The following is a 22735-nucleotide window of genomic DNA, read 5'->3' as shown; positions in this document are numbered from 1 at the left end:
ACTTCTCCCCCTGCCTGCTGTTGTGGGGGAGTGGAGAGAGAGTGGTAAGGGGGGGGAGGAGATCTTCCTCAGTTCCTCCTTGGAGGACCAGGTAAAGCAGCACAGTTGGCTTGTTGTCAGTTTGCCTTTTTCCATCGCATTTTCTGGGAGTCTTTTTACAGGCTGCCAGGATTACCTCCAGCTGCTGTTTCTGTGGAGGCAAAAAGGGCTTGACCCATGGAGGGGGGTCACATATTAGATTTTCCCAAGTAACAATATAGGGAACCTGGTCTGGATGTCCTGCATGAGGACGGAAGATGGCATCTCAGACTCTCCTTGCGGTTCCTAGATCAAAGGTCCCCTCGAGTGGCCATCCTATCCCAAAGGCAGGCCACTCTGAGCTACAGAGGGTGACAAGTTTAGTCTCTTTAACTTCTAAACTCAGGTTATGAGCGCGCTCCCTAACTTCTTTAAAATGCTTCATCATGAGGGACAGGGGGTGGTCATGGTCTGTCCCATCATCTCAGTCCAAGTTAAAAGACAAAAATACACGATAGACAGATAGACAAACACAACAGAAAAACAAAAAGCAAGACAAAACAGTCCTCCCCTCGATCGGAGGCAAAACTGAAAATGGGACGACGGTCTCACGCCATGCCATGGGAGCTATCCACACTGTCCCTCCAGAAGTCTCAGAGACTCGCGAGGCACTCCGTCCCCTACAGAAGGGTCTGGAATATCTTCCAGGACCCCAGGTCGATGGCCCTCCAGCGCATCCACCTAGACCGTCTGCCGACCTACTCAGAAATGGGCCCCTGGCTTTACAGATACAGAAATTCACCAGCTGGTATTGACCCTCCAGTATGGAGATCCTGGGGGTTTGGGGGATCCTGGATGAGCCCCCAAATGTTGTGCCCAGATTTCGAGGTCCCCAAAGACTACCAAGGAGCCGATTCCAATGTAAACACATGAGGGTCGTTTATTTAAGCTCAAGCAGGGACTCCCAACCATCACTGCTGCAGCAGGTCAAGATTGAGAGCCCCGACTCCAAATCAGCAGGGGTTTTTATAGTGGTTACAGCAAGGTTCTAGATTGGCAATTAAACCTGATTGATTGTGCCTTGCGCACCCAAGCTGCAAACAGTTGCTAACTACTGATTAGCTGTTGCTAGGGGATGGCTGAACAGTATCACATGCAGATGGTCAAAATACATCTTGTGGTTTTTCTTAGAACTAAAATTTATGCCACTAAATTTTAGAATGGAGTCACTTAGGTCTCACATAAACTTTGGAAATTTTTTTTTGCAATTATTGTGTGTATATATATTGAATATAGTTTGTCCCTTAGTGCCCTTTTCTACAACAAAATAATTGTAAATTTGTATTTTATTAAATCATATCCCAAGTTTCTTTGATATTATATTCATAATTTTTTCTTACTGTCCAAAAGTGATAATTCATAAACCATGTCTTTAAGCCTTAAAATTCTATCATTTGCTTGATCCAGTCTATTGGTGATGTTTCCATTGAAGTTTTTGATTTATTGAGATTTTTATTTCCATAATTTTTATTTTTTTCTTTTTTGAAATATGTATTTATGCTACCTGCTTCACAAATGCAAAGTCCCAAGTTCAATCTCTGGTACCAAAAAAAAAATTAATTTCTTTTCCATATTCTACATTGTCTCCCTTAATTCATTCAGCTGTTTATTTGTATCTCTGCTGAAATCATTGATCATTTCTGAAAAATCAGTCTTTTGAATTATTTGGCATTTCAATATTTTTGGATTTAGTTATTGAAGAGTTATGACATTTGAAGAAATAATGTCTTGCGTTTCTCATATTCATGTGTTTCTCTACTGAAAATTGCACATGTATCAGGATAAATTTCTTTGCTATTTTTATGTGACAGTGTTTTTAGTGAGAAACCTTGTTTTGAGGCCTCAATATTCCAAACCTCTCAGAGAAGAGAAGCCATACAGCAGTAATAGTGACAACATAAAGACAATTCACATACTAAAATATGATAAAACACAATTGAAACCAACAACATACTGAAAGTAACGACAGAAAAAAATGGACAGAAATAACACAGAAGAAACTAAAGACCTAGAAGTAAAAGAAATATTAAATAAGAATACAAGCTGTGGGGAAAGGGAAGAAAAATGAGGCAAGATAAGATTTTTTTATAAAAGAAAATAACAGGATAGAGAAAGAACAGTGAGAGTTTAAAAAATTCAATTAAAAAATTAAAAACTAAAACTAAAAGAAATAAAAACAACAAATGAACAAATGGAGGAAAAAATTCAAAAATATTCCTTCACACTTAGGTATTTGGACTGGAAAACTTCCAAGATTTTTAATACTGGAATTCATCAGACATTGAGGGAATGTAGTGAGTCATACCTATGTCCTTTTGTATTTCCTCTTTGCTATCATCTAACAGGCTGGTGCTATAAGAATGCTGTCAGTTTTACATCATTATTCTTTTCATGCCCGATGGGGCCTGTTAATAGCATATTTTCTGCCTCAAGATTATATTCACTCCAGAGCTTTTTGTTTGTTTGTTTCCTGTAACACTCCTAGTGCCATTGGTATCCTCCACTAGCTTTGTGGTGTATGGGCTGATGATCCCTATTCTTGAAGCCTAGGGTGTAGCAAACACACAAGCAGACTCCTACCTCCAAAAGTGTCAGCGAGTGGGAGAAGCAAGCAGACCACTGTGTTCCTTGATGGAAGAGAGTTCTGGGAATGGAGCAATCCACTGGCCTGCATCATAGCACTTTCAGACCCAGCCCCTTCAGAAAACTTTGTGTAACAGTTCTTGCTTCACCTCAGAGAGGACAGTGCTGCTGATTGCTCACCACCACATTCAGAACTCCCCTACACTTAAGTTTCTCAGCAGATCTGTGAGTCACTCTCCACCTCTCAATCTCTGTCTCATGGGGCTCTCTCCAAAAGAATCACTGCAGCAAACTGTGCCCAGAAATACTAAGGTATAGTTACTCCATGACTTCTGATTCTCTAAAATAGATCAGTCCTAAACAATAAGCCCTCTCTCAGCATGGGTCCTCCAAATAGCACTTTGAAATATGGTGAGTGCTGCAGTGGGTTTCCTCTGGCCTGCCTGGCAAGAGACTTTTTCAGACTGAATTCCCATAACACAAAACCAGAAAATGATGTGACCAAAAATTGAAAAATTCTTTCAACCAAAAAATATAGATGAATCTCTAATGGATAGATGCAAAACTTCTCAACAAGATATTGGGAAACACAATGCAACAAATCATCAAAAAGATCATATATCATGACCAAGTAAGCTTCATTCTAAAGATGCAAATCAATAAATGTAATACATTACATGAATAGAAACAAGGATGAAAATTAAATGATTATCTCAATAGATACAGCAAATGTCTTGAAAAACTCAATATCCTTTAATGGTAAAAATCTGAAGAAATAGATGCGGAAGGACCCTATCTCTTTGTGATAAAAGCTGTTTATGTTAAACCTACTGCCACATCATATTAAATGGAGAAAAAAATGAAAGCTCTCCCCCTAAATTAGAAATAAGACAAGGATGTCCTCTATCACTACTCCTGTTTAACATAATAATCAAAACATTAGCAAGAGCAATTAGGTGAGAAAAAGAAATTAATGAGATAGGTATAGGAAAGGAAATCAAATTATCATTATCTGCAGATGGTCTTCCACATAGAAGATCCCCAAACTCTACCAAAACACTTAGAATTAATAATCAAATTCAGTGATGTATTAGGATACTACAAATCAACAAAGAAAATCAACAAAGAAAAATCAGTAGCATTCCTGTACAGTAATAATAACACCATTGAAAAGAAAATTAGGAAAAAATATCATCGAAAATAGTATAAAGAAAAATTAAACACTTAGGAATTAACTAAGAAAATAAAATCTTCTACAATGTGACCTTTATTTTTCTGAAAAAAGAGATTGAAGAAGATGTCAGAGAATGGAAAGATACCCTTAGTTCCTGGATAGACTGAACAAATATAGTCATTATGCCCATATTCCAAAATTAATATACAGATTTAACATAGTCCCAATCAAAATACCAACACCATTTTTCATAGAACTGAACAAAACAGTCCTAAAATTTATTTGGAACCAGAAGAGACCCAGAATAGCTAAAGCAATCCTCGGTTAAAAGAGCAAAGCAGAAGCCATTACACTCCCAAATTTGAAGTTATATTGCAGAGCTACTGTGATAGAAAGAGACGGGGGGGAGGGAGGAAGGAAGGAAGGAAGGAAGGAAGGAAGGAAGGAAGAAAGAAAGAAAGAAAGAAAGAAAGAAAGAAAGAAAGAAAGAAAGAAAAAGGAAGGAAGGAAGGAAGAAAGAAAGAGAAAGAAAGAAAGAAAGAAAGAAAAAGGAAGGAAGGAAGAAAGAAAGAAAGAGAAAGAAAGAAAGAAAGAAAGAAAAAGGAAGGAAGGAAAAGAAAAGAGGAAAGGAAAAGAAAAGAAAGAAAAAGAAAGGAACAGAACAATAGCAATAAACAGCATGGTGCTGGCACAAAAAGGACATGAGGATTAGTGAAACAGAAGAGAAGATGTAGAAACAACCCCAAGTACATTTCAGCTACAAGTACTTTCACAAAGTGGCCAAAAACACAGGAGGAAAGACAGCTTAATAAACGGTGTTGAGGAAAATGGCAATCTATATGCAGAAGATTGAATCTAGACATGTATCTCTCACCATGTACTAAACTAAAACCAAAATGGATCAAAGAACTGAATGTTAATTGAGAAACACTTAACTTGCTGGAAAGAATTGCCAACATCAAGAAATTAAGTAATAAATGCTGGAGAAGCTGTAGGGAAAAAGGATCATTGTTGGTGGGAATGTAAACTAGCACAACTACTATGGAAATCATTATGGAGATTCCTCAATAAACCAAAATTAGAATTCCATTTGACCCATGTATTCCCTTTTATGGTATCTTCCCAAAAGGGTAAAATGTGTCATATTGCAGAGATACATGCATACATACCCATGTTTATAACAGCACAAATTATAATGGTTAAATTTGGAAGCCGCCCATATGTCCAACAACAAATGTGGCATTTACATACAAGGGAGTAATACTCTGTCATAAAGACAGACAAACTTGAGTCATTTGTAGGAAAACAGATGTACCTTGAGACAACAGTGCTAAGTAAAATAAATCAGACACACAAATTTAAATATCATCTGGTTTCTCATATAAGAGAAGCTAGGGTTGCTCGTCTTTCCCTTTTCTTTGCTGCTGCCAGCTCCCTCCTGGCTCCTCTTGTGATTGCATAGTTTGGTTCCTGTCCCCTCAAGAAGCTGAGATGGGTCTTGCTAACTACTTGTATTTTTCTATGTACCTCTTTTCTGCTTCTTGTGCTTTTAACTTTCCAGTTATCTCTTTCATGGTTCTTTTCCTGTTGTATAGAATATAGTCTCTCCTTCTTAATTCTTCTCACTCCCACAATCATGCAAAGGCTACTTCTATTTGGCTATCTTTCCTAGAAGCCACTATTGTGGTTTTGATTCACATTTCCTTAATGATCAGTAATGTTGAATATCTTTTAATGGGGGTAGTAGTCATTTGTACATCTTCTTTGTAGAAATACCTATTGAAGTTCTTCATCTTTGAGTTGACTTTGTTTTTATTATTGTTGTTGAGATGTAGGATTTTTAAAATACATTTTAGATATTAATTCCCTATCAAATATATATGATTTCCACATACATTCTATTTTCATTTGTCTTTTTCTCATTTATTATCTTTGATATAATTTCTAAGTTTGATAATGCATAATATATCCATTTGTTTTGTTTTATTTTTATTGTCATATCTAAGAAACCATGACCAAATCTAATGACATGAACATCTTCCCATTTATTTGGCTGTAAGAATTTTATAGATATAGCTCTCAAGTTTATGGTTTTTGATGCATTTTGGATTAAAATTTGTATCTAACATAGGTAAAAGTTTGACCTTCAGCCATTTGTATGTTGATATCCTGGTTCCCCAGCACCATTTGTTTAAAGAGTATATGTTCCATTTTGAGTGTATTTAGTACCCTTATCAAAAAATTAATTAACCTTGTATGAATTATCCAGACTATTATAGTCAATTGGTTTATATATATGTTTTATAACAGTAGCACACTGTTTTGATTTGTAGCATTGTAGCTTTGTTGTGAATTTTGATCAGAAGGTTAAATCCTCCAAATTTGTTTTGCTTTTTCAAAATTATTTTACCTTTCCTTGGATGTTTCACATAAATTTTAGAATCTTTAAAATTTCTATGAAATTTCCCATTTGGTTTTAAATAAGGATTATACTCATTCAGATAATTTATTTAAATATTATTTCCATCTTCATAGTTAATTCTCCTAATCAATGAATGTAAGCTTTATATTCATTTATGTATTTTTAAATTTTCTTCAAGAAAGCTTTGTAGTTTTTAGTGTATATTATTTTGGATGCTCTCATAGCTGGAATTGTTTTCTCAATATTTTTGTGAGCTTGCATTGCTAAACAAATGCATTTATTATGTGTTGAGTTTTTATCATGCTTAACTATTACATTAATTGTTACATTAATTGCTTAACTGTTATATTAATTTGGGCAGGTAGGTATGTTTGTGTACACAATCTTGGTGAATTGCTACATGCATGAATTTGTCATCAATAGAGGAAAAACAATGTTATTTCTTCACTTTCATATTGAATGGTTTGATTTTTTCCTTAACATTTATACTCTAAGCATTAATACTATGTTAAATACAGGCTGAAAGTAAGCAATTTTGTCTTTTTCCTAATCTGGCCATGTTTCACCACTGAATATCTTACTGTCTTTGAATTTTCTGTGCCTTACTTTTGTTTTATCCTTCATCAGAAAACCTCACTATTCTATTTTTTAAATTTAGTGTCAGTATTTGGAATATACTTATTTCTCTCGAAGTCATGAACTTTTTTTTTTGTATCTCTATTCTTGTTTTTCCTACCACTGCATACTTTGGGAAGTGCCAGCTTCTGACTGCATTTCTCTAGCTTCCCACTGATTTCAGCCAATGGGATACTATGCCAAGATATTATTGAATGGAGGAAGAAAAAACCCAGGGCATTACTCCAAATCATTTTAGAGCGATTGTGGTCTCAGCCAGCCAGGAAGCCTACTGCCTTCTGCAGAGACTTCCTTATTCCTGAAGCAAGTAAATGTCTGCCTCAGAACTGCAGGGCCTGTAGTTTGGCCCCTATCAGTCTGCATATCATGGCTGGTTCTCAACAATGGCCATCCAAGAAAAAGAAAAAAATTCAAATTACACTTTCTATTGAATGTATTTTGCTTTCACATGATGTTAAAGGTGAAAAATCAAATCATTTTAAATTGGGGCTTGTTTCTATTAAAAGCTTTATCTCTTTCCCTCTGAAAGCTGAAAACACCTAAAAGAAGACATAATCTCTTCTTCCAGTCTCTTATCTCAGGCATAGCATACTAAGTCACTATGGATCCTTTATAATCTTTTTATAGTAAAACTGTCATTTTTCTATTAATAATAAAGGCAAACACATGATATTATGTATCAGACACTATGCTAAGTATTTTATGTGTAAAAATTATATGATATAAAAAAAATTATATGACATAGGTGGTATCACCCTTTTTCATTTAGGGAAATAGAGACACAGAAAGATTTAAAAACCTTACTCGAAGCTATACAGTAAGTTGTTAACACAGTAGGGATTTAAGTTTGGAAAGCCTAAAACAAGAAGTCTGTCTCTTAATTATGATTCTATATTTCTATGCAGTAACTAAAAGACTTAAGGAAAGGTGATGTCACCATTTTATATTCTGTCTTTACACTATTATGTAAATTAATGTTAACATCTATGACAATAAAAAAATTTACATTAATATAACAAATTATAAGCTTATTTTACAATGTACTAAACAAACCCAACTACATTATCACTATAGGGCACCAGAAATTTCTAGTATTTGGTAACAAATGTGAAATTTAGTGAAACAAATTCTCCAAATAGTTCACTGTCCAATCCACAATTAGCACCTTGAGTCTCTAGTGAATTATATGATTTGTGAACATATGCATACCTTCAAGAATAAGTTTTTTAAGCTAAACACAATGAAAAATGAAAATCTAAGCATATGAAATATTAACATGAACATTTTTACTTTATAATCATGAAGAAGAATAAAAAAGTTATAGATGCACTGTTGGTGAACATTTTAGAGATGAGTGCCCATACTACAACCCCAAACCCACTTATTTATAGAAGAGTGCCAACACTGTAATTAAATCTGAATACTGAGGTTGTAGCTTAGAAAAATATAACACATACGTTAACAACTTTTGTCTTAAAAGAAAATCAACACATGTGCCCCAGGTTTGCCACTACAGGACATCAAAGGATGTTTTTGCAATTGATGGGGGAAACTTCCTATTAAAAATTTTAATTTCAATCTTCCCATCGAACTTACAGGTATGTTCTAAATTCATGATTAAATCATATGCTCTCTAGGTCATTTTATTTTCTATGCAAATATTTTTATGTTATATTGTTTAAGGACTAAAACCTAATAATTACAAGCTCTTAAACATTTTACTCCATTTAAAAAGCTTTCTGAATCTTTAAAAAACTTGTTTTACCATCTTTAAATATTCTATTTCTTTTTTATATTTTTATACTAAATAAAGGTTAAAAAGATATCCCCAGGTTTCATTTGTTAAACATGATAATTTCTCACCTTCTTTAAAGTCTTCCCTGATTCAGGCTAGCATTTGGTCATATTCAGCTATAAATACAAGCCAGTTTTTGTGACATATTATGTACCTGGATAAGGAATCTCTAGTTCTAAGTCCCTTACTTTGCATTTACTTGTTCTCTCCTCATTTTTCAACAGAAGTTATGCATTATGGGGAAGAATTCAATCGATATCTTGTACCAATTTTAGAAGAATATATCAATGAATGCATAGTGTCACATATTTTATAAATATTTAAACACTGTTTTGCTATTATATGAACATTGATCACTTTATTAGGTGGCATTTTGTATGAAATGATTCTCCTCTCTAAAGATAACATTCAAGAAACAAGATATGTCCACATGGAGATAAAGAGAGAGGAGAAAGCTGAGGGTAAAAGCAAATTTTAAAACTATGCAAATGTCCTGTTTTCTTTTTAATCTCTTACCCAACAGACTTTTTACTAATTATTTTAGTGTCCTAGGAGAGATTTTCTATTTCCTTCATTCCTTCTATATTTACTAACTAAAAATTTTCTGAAAGAATAAAAAATTAAGATCAGATATTAGAGATTCTTTATCAGGACAGGAAATTTGAGTTTTACTTTCAGAGTTTTGAATGTTTTATCATAAATGGATATTGAATTTTGTCAGGTGATTTTATTACACGTCTTTTGACAATCGTTTGATTTTTCTTCTTTAGTTTATAAATGTGCTGTCTTATATTGATTGATTTTTCAGTATTAACCAAACTTCTTGTTTTCTTATGACAAATCTTGCTCTATTCTGATATATTATTCTTTTAACTTGCTCTTGGATTTGATTTGACCTTTTTTTTTCTTTTGGTTACTTCCAATGCAGCTCAACAACTTCTGAGAAAAATCTGTAGTGTGTCATTTTGGGATAGAGTGTTTCCCTTTTATAAACAATATTTCTTCCTGAAGCATATATTACTGTTAGTAATTTTGTTACTCTCTTCATTACTGTACTTACCTGTATTCCTTTCTGTACTTTTCTCTTTGCATTCCTTTTCTTTTCCCATTTTTTTCTATTCCCTTTATTCTCTCCTTCTTTCCTGTTTTCACTAACTTACCAATGCCTTTAAAATATGATATTGTAGGGATGGTCAGGGATTTAGCTCAGTGGTTCTGGTGCCTGCCTCGCAAGCACAAGGTCCTGAGTTCAATCCCTGGTACTAATAAATAAATAAATAAATAATGATATTGTAGGGAGAACATAGTTGAGTACTTTTTACACAATCTGTGTCTTATAAGTGATATCTAAAGAGTATTTATACCTAATCTATTTACTATTATTGGATTAAAATGTACTATCTTGCTTTACTATTCTTTATCCTGCATTCTTTGCTTTGCCTTTCAAACAAGTTTTTATAGTTATTTTTAATTTTATTCATTGATATATGAGACATACACCTAAAAATATGTGTAATGATTGCAATGTTTAAATTATGCCTTTTTAATAGTTCAGCATCTAATTTCAAAGAATATTATATTGTTTCTTGATTAGTGGGAAGACATTACACAATAATGTCACATCATCTATCCATCTTTTGTGCTACTGGTGTCATATATTTCTATTACTGGTGCCCTGGTTTATCTTTTTAAAAATTATTTCTAAGCAGACCCAAATTTCTGTGTGTTATCATATTCCTTCTACCTGAAGAACTTTCTATATCATTTTTGGTACAGTGGTATATTTATTATTGATCTGCTGACAACAAATTTCCCCTAGTTTATCTAAGAATCTTAACTTTTTTTTATTCTTGTAAAGATAAATTTCTTTTTTATAGAATTATGAGTTGATAGTTGTTATTTTCTTATTTTTTTTTCTTTTAGCATTATTTTTCATTAGCTGGGTTGTTTTCTGAAAACAAACTTCTTATAACTTGCTTTTTCATTTGTGTTTGTCTCCACATTACAAGCTATTTTTGCTCCCTGATCTTTTAAAATTTTGTTACTTGTTTATCTTTAATCTTGCTTAGTCTTCTCTGAATTCTTATAACTGTAGTTTAATGTTTGAATTTTGAAAAATTCTTAGCCAATATTCCTTCAAACACTCATTCTTTCATATTCTGTCACTCCATATTACTATTTAATAGTGGCACACAAAATTATGATGCTTTTCTATTCACTTTTTTCGTACCTTTTGAGTTTCAATAATTTCTAGAGACCATTTTCAAGTTTACTTATTTGTTTCCTTGCTGTGTTGAGACTACTGAATCTGACAAAGGCATTTTTCCCTGTAGCATTTTATTTCTAGTATTCCACTTTTATTGTTTCTTAATGTTTCCATTTTAATGCTGAAATTCAACCAGTTTTCAATGCTATCTAGCTTTCCAATAGAGCATTTAACCTGGTAATAGTGGTTAAATTCCCTTTCATAGAGTCACAGCATCTGTGTCAGATTAGAATCTGTTTAAGGTAATTGATATGATCCTCATAGAAGGTCAGCCATTTCCAAATGATGTGGTATTTGATGCTTTTTATCCTGAACATAGGTAAGGCAAAGGGGGAGATGGGTACAGGATGTGCTGGTTGTGCTTATATATTCCCACTCTTAAGTAGTGGAAGGGTTGTTCTGCTTCCTCCTTCACCTTTAACGGTTTCTTTTATTTCTTCTGGTGTCTCATGGTCTTTTCATGGATCATAGTTTTTATTCCGTGAGAGACAGGAAAAAGAATCCCATTGCCGTTCTATGCGTTTCCTGCAGGGTTTACTCTTCCTTATTTCTGTAACTCAAGGAAGATTTCCTCAGAAGCCTCCCAAACGTTTCCAATGCATGCACAATAGGCTTCATGGAACAAAAGCCTACGTGAATATGGTGAGTCTCTCTCTATGTTTGTACCCATGGGTGTCACTTTCACTGCAGCAGTGCAAGTCTCTCAACCTGAACTATTCACAATGAGGCCCCGCCACCCCCCCACACACACACCCACACCCCGCCCCCAGCAGTTCTCCTGTGTACCACTTCTCTCCTGTCTGACTCTGGCATGGAGTCCAGGACTCGCTGCTGTCTAAAGATGTCATCACTTACATGGAATCAAAAAAAAAAAAAAATCCTGGACTTGAGTATGTTCAACTTCTTTTCTTGTAAAACAGAAGGAAATGTAATTTCCACTTCTGAAAATTCCTGAGCATATTCCAGTAACATAAAATGTTAATTAAATTCCCCAATTTTTGTTATCTTTTGTAAGTACCATTTTGGTTCATTCAAGTCAGGATATGGAGCTCTTTCAAGGCAGTGATTAGGACAACAGAAATGGGCCAAATATGGATCTTGCTCTGCTTCCAAGTGATGCCAAGGTGCAGCTTCATAGAAGACCTGCTTCCAGCTTGGAGGGGCTTGTGTCTCCCCTAGAGATCACAAACTGAAGATATCTGTTTGACTTGTTGGTCCTCAATGCCTTAGCAATTCTTATCCTAGGTTCACAGTGGTGTGTGTGTGTGTGTGTGTGTGTGTGTGTGTGTATGTATGTGTATGGGGGGGGTGGTTCAAGTATTGGACTTTTTCAGATGCTGCCTAGTTAGAAAGGAAGCCCCTGCCCTGCTGATTCATTTTTAACTATTACATTTCTCATTCAGGATAATTTGGAACTGGTATACCAGAGATTATTCAATATGGGCATTTTTGATTTATCACAAGACCACATATCCTAATATAGCTAAGAGAGTCACCAAGAGAATTAAAACCTCAGCCAGACCTTCTTTATGATTTCTGAGGCAAGAATTTTTACAGAAGAAAAGAAAAACGAATAGTTGCTATGTTAGTTACTTTTCTCTCGGTGCTGAGACAAGATACTGAAACACAAAGTTAGAGGGGAAGGGATTTTTTTGGGTTACAGTTCATAGAAGTTTTCGTCCATAATCGGCTGGCTCCAAGGCTGGGATGAAAAACAAGCATCTCAAAACAGAAACAACATGGCACACGCAAGGCAGCAAGGGTAACAACAGAGTTAACAGCATCTCCCTGGCCCTTTTACCTTATACAGACTACTTAGGGCGCGTAGCACTCACACCCTTGATCCTAGTGCCCTTCAGGCTAGCATTGCATCATGAATCAATTCCAGCTTCACACACTGTAGATCAGGCCTATGACCACGTGAGGCTTGGGGGGGGGGTCTAGACCCAAACCCTAATAGTTACCATTCCCACAACAAAACTTGTTAATACCCTAACAAAACAGGATAAGGTATGATAAAGCCAAACAACAAGAAAAAGTTTGAATTTGGTACACCAATCTTGCACCAAGTCCTTGCTGGATAAAATATAAATGTGAATTTCAGATGAAGATCAAATGACTTTTTTCATATAAGTATGTCTAAAATATTGCTTGAAATCTGTGAATATACACACAATTTAATAAAAGAATGTAATATAATATTTGCCATATACTTATTGTTTTGTTATTTGAAATTTCAATATAACATTGGTATTCTGTACATTTATTAGTTAAATTTCTTAATTTGCAGGTACCTGGAAATCTTGTATCAAGTTACCTCAATAAAATATTAAACTTTCAACAGGGTGTGCTAGTTCCCAGTTCTCTGAGAGGCTGAGGCAGAAGGGTCTCCAGTTTAAGCTTAACAAAGGCAAGTAAGGGACTTTGAGATACTGTTTCAGAATTTAAGAGGGGGGTCAGGACTGAAAGCATAGCTCAGTGTGAAGTCTCTGAAATCAATCCCCAGTAACATAAAACAAAAAGAAACAAACAAAAATAAATTCTCAACGTTGTACAGCCAACATTTCTGAGTTTTTGAGAAGGCACAATGTACACATACTGGTTAAACATTAACCTAGGTTATTTAACAAAAGAGTTTCTGTACTCTACTGGAGATTTTTCCATATACATTAGAGAAAACATTTTTCTCATCAATAGTATATTTGAATATAATTATATATAAATGGAGTCATTCTTTTTCAGAGTAAATAGATTAGAAAAATCAAAAGATAGAAAAATTATTGGGATTTTAAATTGTAGTTTTACAATTTAATCTATGTTAATCTAGCAAGAACATGGAGTAGAATGTTAAGCAGGTGAGTTTTTCAAATAAAAGATAAATGCCCCTCATACACATGGAAGCATAAAACTAGATTATTGAGTTATAAACAATTATAAAAAATTTCAGGTTTTTAAGAGTTGTCTCTTTGAAAAGCTGACCACCAAACAAATAATTAATGTATAAATGATAAAAAGCTCAAATTGTGATGAATTTGAACATTGAGTGTGGTTTATTGATTTTTAGTCATAATGTAAGAATAATATTGAATTTCTGCCTGTGAAATTAAAATACACGTGCCATATGTTATGTTTTAATTTTTTTCTAGCAGATCTCCAGGCCTTATTAAAAAGTGACATAAACTGATTGAAGAGGAAAAGCCATAGTTCAAAGAGATAATAAGAGGTTAAGGCCTGAGCCTTTGAGAAAAACTATGTTGCAACACAAAGTTTTTCTCTGGTTCTGAAGTGATCAGGGAAACTACCTCCGCCTGAAGACTTGAGATTGTAAGAAAGGATGCATAAAATCTCAAGTCTGTATAAGCATAATAAGTCTATGGATTGGTAGGAAGCCAACTTGACCTCCTGAAGAGTATGTGAAAGCTATTTTTTCAGAACTTGATATACCAAAGAAATAACCTCCAGCCATTGTATTTAGTAGATATGAAAGTGTTACCAAGCAAATGATAAATGTGACATGAAAAATAAGGCTTTAGCTGTGTTCTGATGGGAGATTATTGGCACGTGTAAGTTAAATATTAGCAAATATTAGGAAAGATAACTTTTATGTATGATGCAGAAAGATGTGTGGCTTACTCTGGTCATAAATTGGAAATGAAGATAAAGATAGGGTGCTTGTCTAGGCATGATGGTGCATATGGTAATCCCAGCACTCCAGGAAGCTCAGGCAAGAGGATCTCAACTTTGAGCCCAGCCTGAGTAATTTAGCACCTTAGGGAGACCTTTATCAAAATAAAAAGGGATGGGGAAGTAGCTCAGTGCAAAGATCCTGGGTTTAACCCTCACTGCTAAAAGGAAAGCTATGGTTTGGCAGTAATCGATAGTTTAGCCACTTCTTGGTGGTTCTGGGCTGATTGCTGCAGAATTTGTAGCTTGACTACATTTGTGAGTCAGAGTTTCATTTTCATTCATATATGGTGAGCCACTGTACCTATATTTATTGAATCTTTTCATTGCAAACTATTAAAAAATAACAGAATTAAAAGTGAAAGAAATTGTGAATTGATATATTTATACTAAACCAGATTTCTTACCTCTTAGTAGTGAATTTTTAACTCATTCTTACTTCTATATTGGTCATAATATGTTAGTAGAAGAATTTTGTTTTCTAGAACAGTAACAGAATGGAATACTTTGGATGATAAGAACAGGATGAGTAAATATTAATATAACCTTATATTTAAATAATTCATAAAGAGGCAGAACAAGATAATGGCTGAGTAAAATAGTATTTTACTCCAGTAAATCATCTCCCTACACATAGGCAATATTCATCAGGTGTTCATCCACCAGACAACCTTCCCACAGCGAACTTAATCAGGTGAGAGACTACAGTGCCTGTTTTAGTATTTAAAAAGTGAGACTTCTGAAAAATGCAGGAAGGAAAGATGCCTGCATAACTCTAAGCTCCCCAGCAGAAGAAATGTTTCCCACTTGAGGAAGGAAGGGAAAATTAAGTGTAGGCTGCAGATTTGAAACCCAGCACCAAGCCAGTGTGGTGAAAGCCAATGCTGAGAAAAGCCACACAGCCTTTTTGCCAGGATTTTATCTACAGACTGAGCTTCTGGAGCCACCTTAGATCAGGTGTCTAATATATAATTAAAGAGGAATACTCTCTATTCAGATTTTTTTTGCTCTATTGACCAGAATTCTGTTGTTATCAAAACACTGCTAAACTCTCTGTTCTCCCATTTCTCTCTTCTAAATGGTTTGATTCATCACAAATGAAGTACAGTACACCAGCTTTATGTTAGAATTTACTGTATCTTTGTGTGATTCTAAGCATCCCTCTTATGTTTTTCATGATTACCAAGCTTTTGAAAATTGTTACTTCTGTATCTCCGCAATAGATAAAAAGAAAATTCAAGAGCTGAAATTAAATGCTTGAAAGGGGATAAAATTTAAACTACCAAGGAAAGTCTAATCTTTAGACTATTACATTTTTTTCTAACAATACTGTCTGTTTTTCACTAATACAGATAATCATTGCTTTCCTGTATCACAAAGAAGCTTTTCAGAAAGGTTGCTATAAGGTGACACATAATATTCACTTAAATTTGTTTCTGTCACAGGTGTAATTCATATAAAACACCTGAAAATTTTCTTAATTCTGATTTGTTTCTTTAAAAAGATTTTTTTAAAACTAAGAAAAATGCCCAAGTTTATCTTTTTCTGACTTTTCTGGATCACTTCATGTTTAGCAAAATTTATACAGGTCTTAACTGAACATAACTTCACCCTTTCATTCCTGGGGAGATCTAGACATATGTTTGGTTGGATATAGGGTCTCAGAAGCTGATCTAACTCCAGACTGTTAAAATTCATTGTATCAGTCAGCTTTCCTTTTGCAGGACAAAATATTCACACACATACAACTTAAAGGAGGAGAGGCTTAATTTATCCCATATGTAAGGGGATTCATTCCATGTTCAGCTGGCTCTGAGGCAGAATCATCATGGCTAAAGCATGGTGAAACAAAGCCACTTAGTTCATGGGGAATGAGAAGCCAAACAGGGAAAAAGTGTCAAGGAAAGGGACAAGGACCAGACATAGACCCCAATGCCACCCCTTGACAGACACATTACTCAGAAGGTTGCTTCACCAATGACATGGGTAGATCCAAACCAATAAAATTTAATAATCAAACTTAACTGTCACGACCACAGAAGAAAATAAGACTCATGCTTAAAAGTTAATATAAATGTAGCTATAGCTCAGTTCACAGAGGAATACTATTGGTATGAGAAAATGCTAGTCCTGCAGATAAAACATACAAACAGTACTTCATGATATACTAAAATACACCATATTCTAAGTTTCCTAGAAAAAAATAGCAAGGTTCCTAGAAATCTAATCCATAGCAAAACGTGGATAACTACAGAGGTCAATTTTTAAAAGGCAGCTATAGTCCATGAATGTTTTTTGTTTTGATTTGGCTTTTAACAGTAAAAATCAAGTTAAAAATTACTTAAAAGTCAATTTGTTAATTACCTATTGAAAATCAAACTGGAATGCAAGATGGGGAATACTACCTATGGTTTTTCAGCCCTAGCCCAGCAAGCTTGGTCAGGTATGAAATTTTAAGCTTAGTGTGGCAAACCTGAGTATTGCACAGAGAACCTAAATCAAAAATCCAGTATTCCAAATGAGCTTTCCATTGCTGAAATAGAAAATAATTTAGTTTAGAGCATCTCAAGTAACATACAAAACCTTGCTCATAGAGATTTTTGCTTTGAAAGAATTATAAGAATGCTTGAATGTAAAGTAAATAGATATTTTCTCAGCTGGACAATGAGATAATCCAATTATAAATAGTAGTGAGTCCAGAGAGAACTAAACTTTTTTATGTTGCTTGGGTTCAGTGAGTATTACAAAATAAAACCAGTTGAAATATGATTATATACATCTGAAAAACTGCTATAAACACCCTAGGCTTCATAATTTACTGTTAAAATTCATCCAATTTTCATCTCAAAGCTGCCTCAAAAGCACAGCTCAGTGAATTCATGAGCTGTTGATTCTCACTCTGAAATTTTTTTTTTTTTTAGTTCTTTTATTGGTACATTTTAGGTATACAATTCATTTACATTTATCATTGGGTGTTTGTACCTGTACATGATATATCTTGGTTCTTATTTTTTTCCCCATTCTGGAATTTAATAGTACATTTGTAAGTATATCAATGCAAATTTTCCTTATTATTTTACTAAACTACAGATTTTTTAAAAAATATTTATATAAACATATGTATATATGCCTTAGTATCTCTACTGAATACTGAAATCCCATTTTATTATATATGTTTAAATTTGTCATTTCACATTACTGAAAATATGATCCATTGGTAATCATTTTTCTGTTCAGTTGTAAATTATGTGGCAAGAAGCATCAAAAGTGCATAAAATTTAATATATTTTATATTTTTGGAGATATTTTCTAACTTTTGTGTTATTCAGAAGTTGCCAATGTCGGCATATAAGTTAGGAAAGAGTTAATAGATTTCTTGCTTCATAATTTGGGGCAATGGGTCTAATAATGCTAACTCTGATAGTCATTTCTGTCCGAATTTTAATCACTGATTAGGATTTTTCTTTCTAGTATCATAATACCAAATCAATCAATAGCACTTGAAGTTTGATAGAGAATTTATTTTATTACCCTATCATAGAGAACAGAAAACTATTTTGACTGAAACACAGCTCTTCACCCTTCACAAAGGAAGGTTGTTACTTTTCAACAAAAATATTAATTAAAGTATGGGTTTTGCTGTACTATTTGCCTTTTACTTATTGCCAAACACTGAATTTGTATTTATTTTTCTCTACTCTCACTGACTTAATGACCTCCAAATTTTTAAATAGTTCTTACTTAAAAGGAATAAGCAGCCAAAAAACCAGGATGAATTTCTTCTTTGGGAAGCCAATGCTGAATCAACGCTCTGGGCAGTCACCTTAAGAGTGGAAATAAGAGAGTTAAAACCATGTTGTTAATTTGGCCCATTGGTCTGGGCTGTCTTATCTATAAAGCCAAATAAGCATATTACCTTGTGCCCATGATAATTTCCAGGACCCACAGGAGGGACTTATTTTTAATTTATTATAAAAACAGAAGAAAAATTGAATCATATAAAACAAAGATGAAATTATTTCAGTTTGGATTGTATTCACCTTTAATCCAATATAAATGTTAAACAATTTTTAATACCTTTCTAGAAGAAAAAACCCAGGGAAGCAACAATGCCTTCATCTCATGATATAGCTCACCTACTGCTTATAAATCTTAAGCAATATTTGAGTAAGAAAATAATTGAAGTTAAATAAATTTGAGCTTCCTATATAAAATACTGTCTTGCCAATACTGTGCTATTAAAATTTAACTATCTCTTTGACACAACTCAGCTTTATGTAAATTAGTCTTTAAAATTATCTAAAGAAAACCAAATTCACTTAAAATGCTATGAATGTATTCAGAAATGGTCTTTGATAGTCCTGAAATTAAATTTCAGGCAATGTATCTTACCATCAGAAATAGAAATGCCATATAAGCTACTACAAAACACTGTTTTCTAACTTATGCTCCATAAACAATGTTGTTTTTGTAAAAAGGGATTTATTAGAACATAATGTGAAAATGTTGCAGTTTATCTGAAGGAAACTTTTTAGTCCAACATCAACAAATAAATATTAAATTGCAAGAATGGTTTAACTCCAAAGACTGAGCATAAATAAAAGTGTAGTAGGAGTAGGGAAGAAATAATACAAATAGATTTTCTTTTGTACAGCCTAGAGAAAAGCTTCACTAAACATTCATCCAGCTATCAGTTTTTAAACAATATGCATTGGTTACATACAAATGCAGCTACAGAATAAAAACAATGCCTAGTAAGAAATGTCTCATTTATTTTAGAAGAGGCTAACAAGTATAATCAGCCCTTCACTTTTTCCAATTACTTGAAAAAGGTACTATCAAATTGTCAAATTTTAATGAATTAGTTCTACATGTTCAAATGATATTTTATTTTTCTAAATAATAAAGATAATGAAATTGTTAAAATAGATAAAGAAATTATCCTTTTTCACATTATAAAGTACCAATTTTACCATTTAAAATATATTAGGTCTGTAAGGATCTGATATGTGTCTAATAAATGTGATGATTAACTTTTGCTTTGGGGAATATCTGCCATTATGGGTCCACTGAAGCCCCAAAATATACTTTCATGAGTGATGATGGTTTTCTGACAAGTCAATTGCTTTGTATGGTTGGCTATTTCATTTTCACCAGTGAGTTAGAAGACATAACTTCTTTGTCTGAGAAATGTCTGTTCATTTCAGATGCCCATTTTTTAAATGGGTCTTTATATTTAAGGGATCTGATTTTTTTAAGTTTTTTATATATTCTAGATACTAGACCTTTGTCACCAGTGAGTTAGAAGACTTAAAAGAGAATCTAAGAAATTAGTACAATTAAATACGATGCAAATAAACAGTTTGAACACTTAGTATGCTGGTGTTTCATGCAAAAGGCATACAAAAGCTATGCCATTGTCATGTTTATATTACAGATTGTTGTGGAGTTGGCATGAGGAATAATTAACACCAAATTAAGATTGATGTTTTGGTGAGTCGGCTGGCAATATTAATGGTGAACAGAATGGAGTTCTAGAGATTTAAGAGGTGTAACTTTAAAAACTCACTGAATATACTGATTAGACTGGGATAAGATTGAGGGTATATAAAAAGAGGAAGCAAGATAGAGTATGTTTTTAACTTACCTAGTTAAGGGTTGTGCTACTAACTAATACAGTGATTTCAGCAGTAGATATATTTTAGACAGGAGAATAAGACATGGCAAGTTGCGAGTTCAGAGTTCATATTTTGCTTGTGATCCAGATGCAATGAGTAGTTAGCTGAACCAATCTAGAACTAACTTAGGAAAAGAATTATCAGGGCCAAAGAGATTATTTGGGAAAAGTTCTTGCAAACATAGATGTGCATAAAATTACATATATGGTGTTGAAAATCAGAGGAAATATCCAGCAATAAATGAGATAATGAATGTGCTGTTGACAAGCTGAATGGATGCAATATCAGGAGTTTGTGACATCCCAGAAAAAGAAATCTTTTAGGAAGGGGAAAATATCAAAAAAGATACTACTGAAAGATATTCTTAAGATTTTTTAACAAACTGAACTTAGAATGCATTTGGTGCTCTTTTGTGAAGTGTTAGAGCAGAAAACAAAATGTATGGGTTGAAGATTTCAAGGGCAAAGGGAAAGTAGAAACACTAAAGGTCAAAAAAGTTTTAATAAAGTTTATTTCATATGATTTCTGCCACTTAGAACCCTAGAAAGGAAAGACAATATATCATAGGATCAAAGGATTAGGTTTAGACAGAAGAATAGAAAAGATCAAAACTTTTAAATTCTGATGGAAATAAAGCTCTTAGAGAGAAAGATTGAAAACAAAGTTAAAAATTGATCAATTAGTTTACCTGAGGAGATAAATGTCTGTCATGAATGGGAGGGATCATTTTAGATAAGAATTTTTTTCTACATTTTCATTTGTCTCTATTGGAGAAAGACATGGAGGATGATTGAACAAGGAGGCAGAGGGATAAAATATGGAAGCAGTGCATGTGTCTGACTAAATATATATTTATCTGTGCATACTTGTACACTTGTACATGAGCTAAATTCTCTATTCAGATTATCTTCATTATGTATGGATGTGTAACAGGATGGAGGTAGTCTGTGGGTGCATGAGTTTGAAATAATCCCTATGAAACATTACTAGACAGTATTGAGTGCCCAGGTGGGAATGAGCAGCAGGAATTTGTAAGAGAATAAAACTGACCAGTCAAATTTTCCTCTACTATGGTCAAGAGCTACTGTGAAAAAGAATAAAAATGTAGGCTACAAGAGCCATCTGTTATTAGAGGTTTCTAGTTAGATGTGGTATGCAAATTAGGAGAAATTAGGAAGTAAAATCAGAAGTGAACTTGTAGACAGAAAAATATTAAATTGTCCTTATCTGCTGGTAACATATATATATATATATATATATATATATATCACAAAAAACTGTTAGAATAAATAAATTCAGTAAAGTGGCAGAATTTAAAATCAGTATATAAAATTGAAGCATTTCTATAAACAAACAAGGACATATCCAAAGAAGATATCAAGAAAACAATCTCCTGGCTCTCCAAGCGCGACCAGCCAGATGAGATAAGCAGCTTGAACCTCTGCAGCCATCCTGGGCCCCGCCCACGCCACAGTGAAGTCCCCTTAACCACGCAGGCGCCTGCAAGGCCCAATTCCCCCCAACCCCACCCCTCCCCGCGTGCCTCTGGCCTTCTGGCTTTTCTGCTACCTGGTCCCACACTACAGAGGCACAGGAGATTATGAAGACCCTTGTCCTGAGCACCACAAGATAGAGCAGAAGTTAGCAACAGAAAGAGGGCTTCTCAGGCTCCTCAATGAAAACTGAAGCTCAGCGGAAAAGTAAAGAGAATCTCTACAATAAAGGCACATCAGACCACTGTACTTGGTCTGCTGCTGGTTTGCTGAGATTCATTGACTCGTGTATGCTCACGGATTCCTACATTGCCTACTGTGACAGCAGAGACATACCCTGAAGGAGGCCCATAATTTTTATTGCTATTTGCAAAAAAGAAAAAAAAATTCTTTTTCTCTTATTTTTAATTCTTAATTTTTACTTTTTTTTAACTCTTCAAATTTTTACTTTTCTTTCTTTTCTTTCTTTTATCTTTTCTTTTTCTCTCTCACTCATTCTCTCACAGTCCCATATTGCTCCTCATCTCCCCATTTGTTCCTTTCTGCACTGAATTTGGATTTCTCCCTTATTGTTTTTTTCTTCTCTTTTTCCTTCTCTTATCAAGCTTGGAAACAGCCCAAGTGCCCATCAACTGGAAACTGGATAAAGAAGATGTGTTTTTTTTATAAAATGGAGTACTACTCAGTCATAAAGAATGAGAAACTAGAGACATTTATAGCTAAATGGATGCATATTGAGGCCATACTCTTAAGTGAAATAAATAGCACACACATGTGTAAATACCAAATAGTTTCTCTAGTGTGAGAAATTGAAAGTGTAAATAAGGATGAAAATGATTAAAATGAATAATTGATAATTTGAAATAGGAAAAGATCCAAGGGTTTGGGGATGGCGAGAGGGGAAGGGGAAAGGGAAGAAAGGAAAG

The 22735-nt window shown here is 34.0% G+C and overlaps 1 pseudogene; it reads left to right on the top strand.

The window, feature by feature from the left end:
• Positions 1-612: 612 nt before the first annotated feature.
• The window catches only part of LOC101703642 (serine/arginine-rich splicing factor 3 pseudogene), a 139289-nt pseudogene continuing 117166 nt past the window's right edge, over positions 613-22735 (top strand).

Source organism: Heterocephalus glaber, unplaced genomic scaffold (assembly GCF_053883595.1).
Source record: "Heterocephalus glaber isolate CG9 unplaced genomic scaffold, H.glaber_assembly_v1.0 deba00000347, whole genome shotgun sequence".
In the NCBI taxonomy this organism is placed as follows: Eukaryota; Metazoa; Chordata; class Mammalia; order Rodentia; family Bathyergidae; genus Heterocephalus; species Heterocephalus glaber.
Note: the sequence above shows the minus strand (reverse complement) of the source record. Positions and strands in the feature narration are given on the sequence as shown.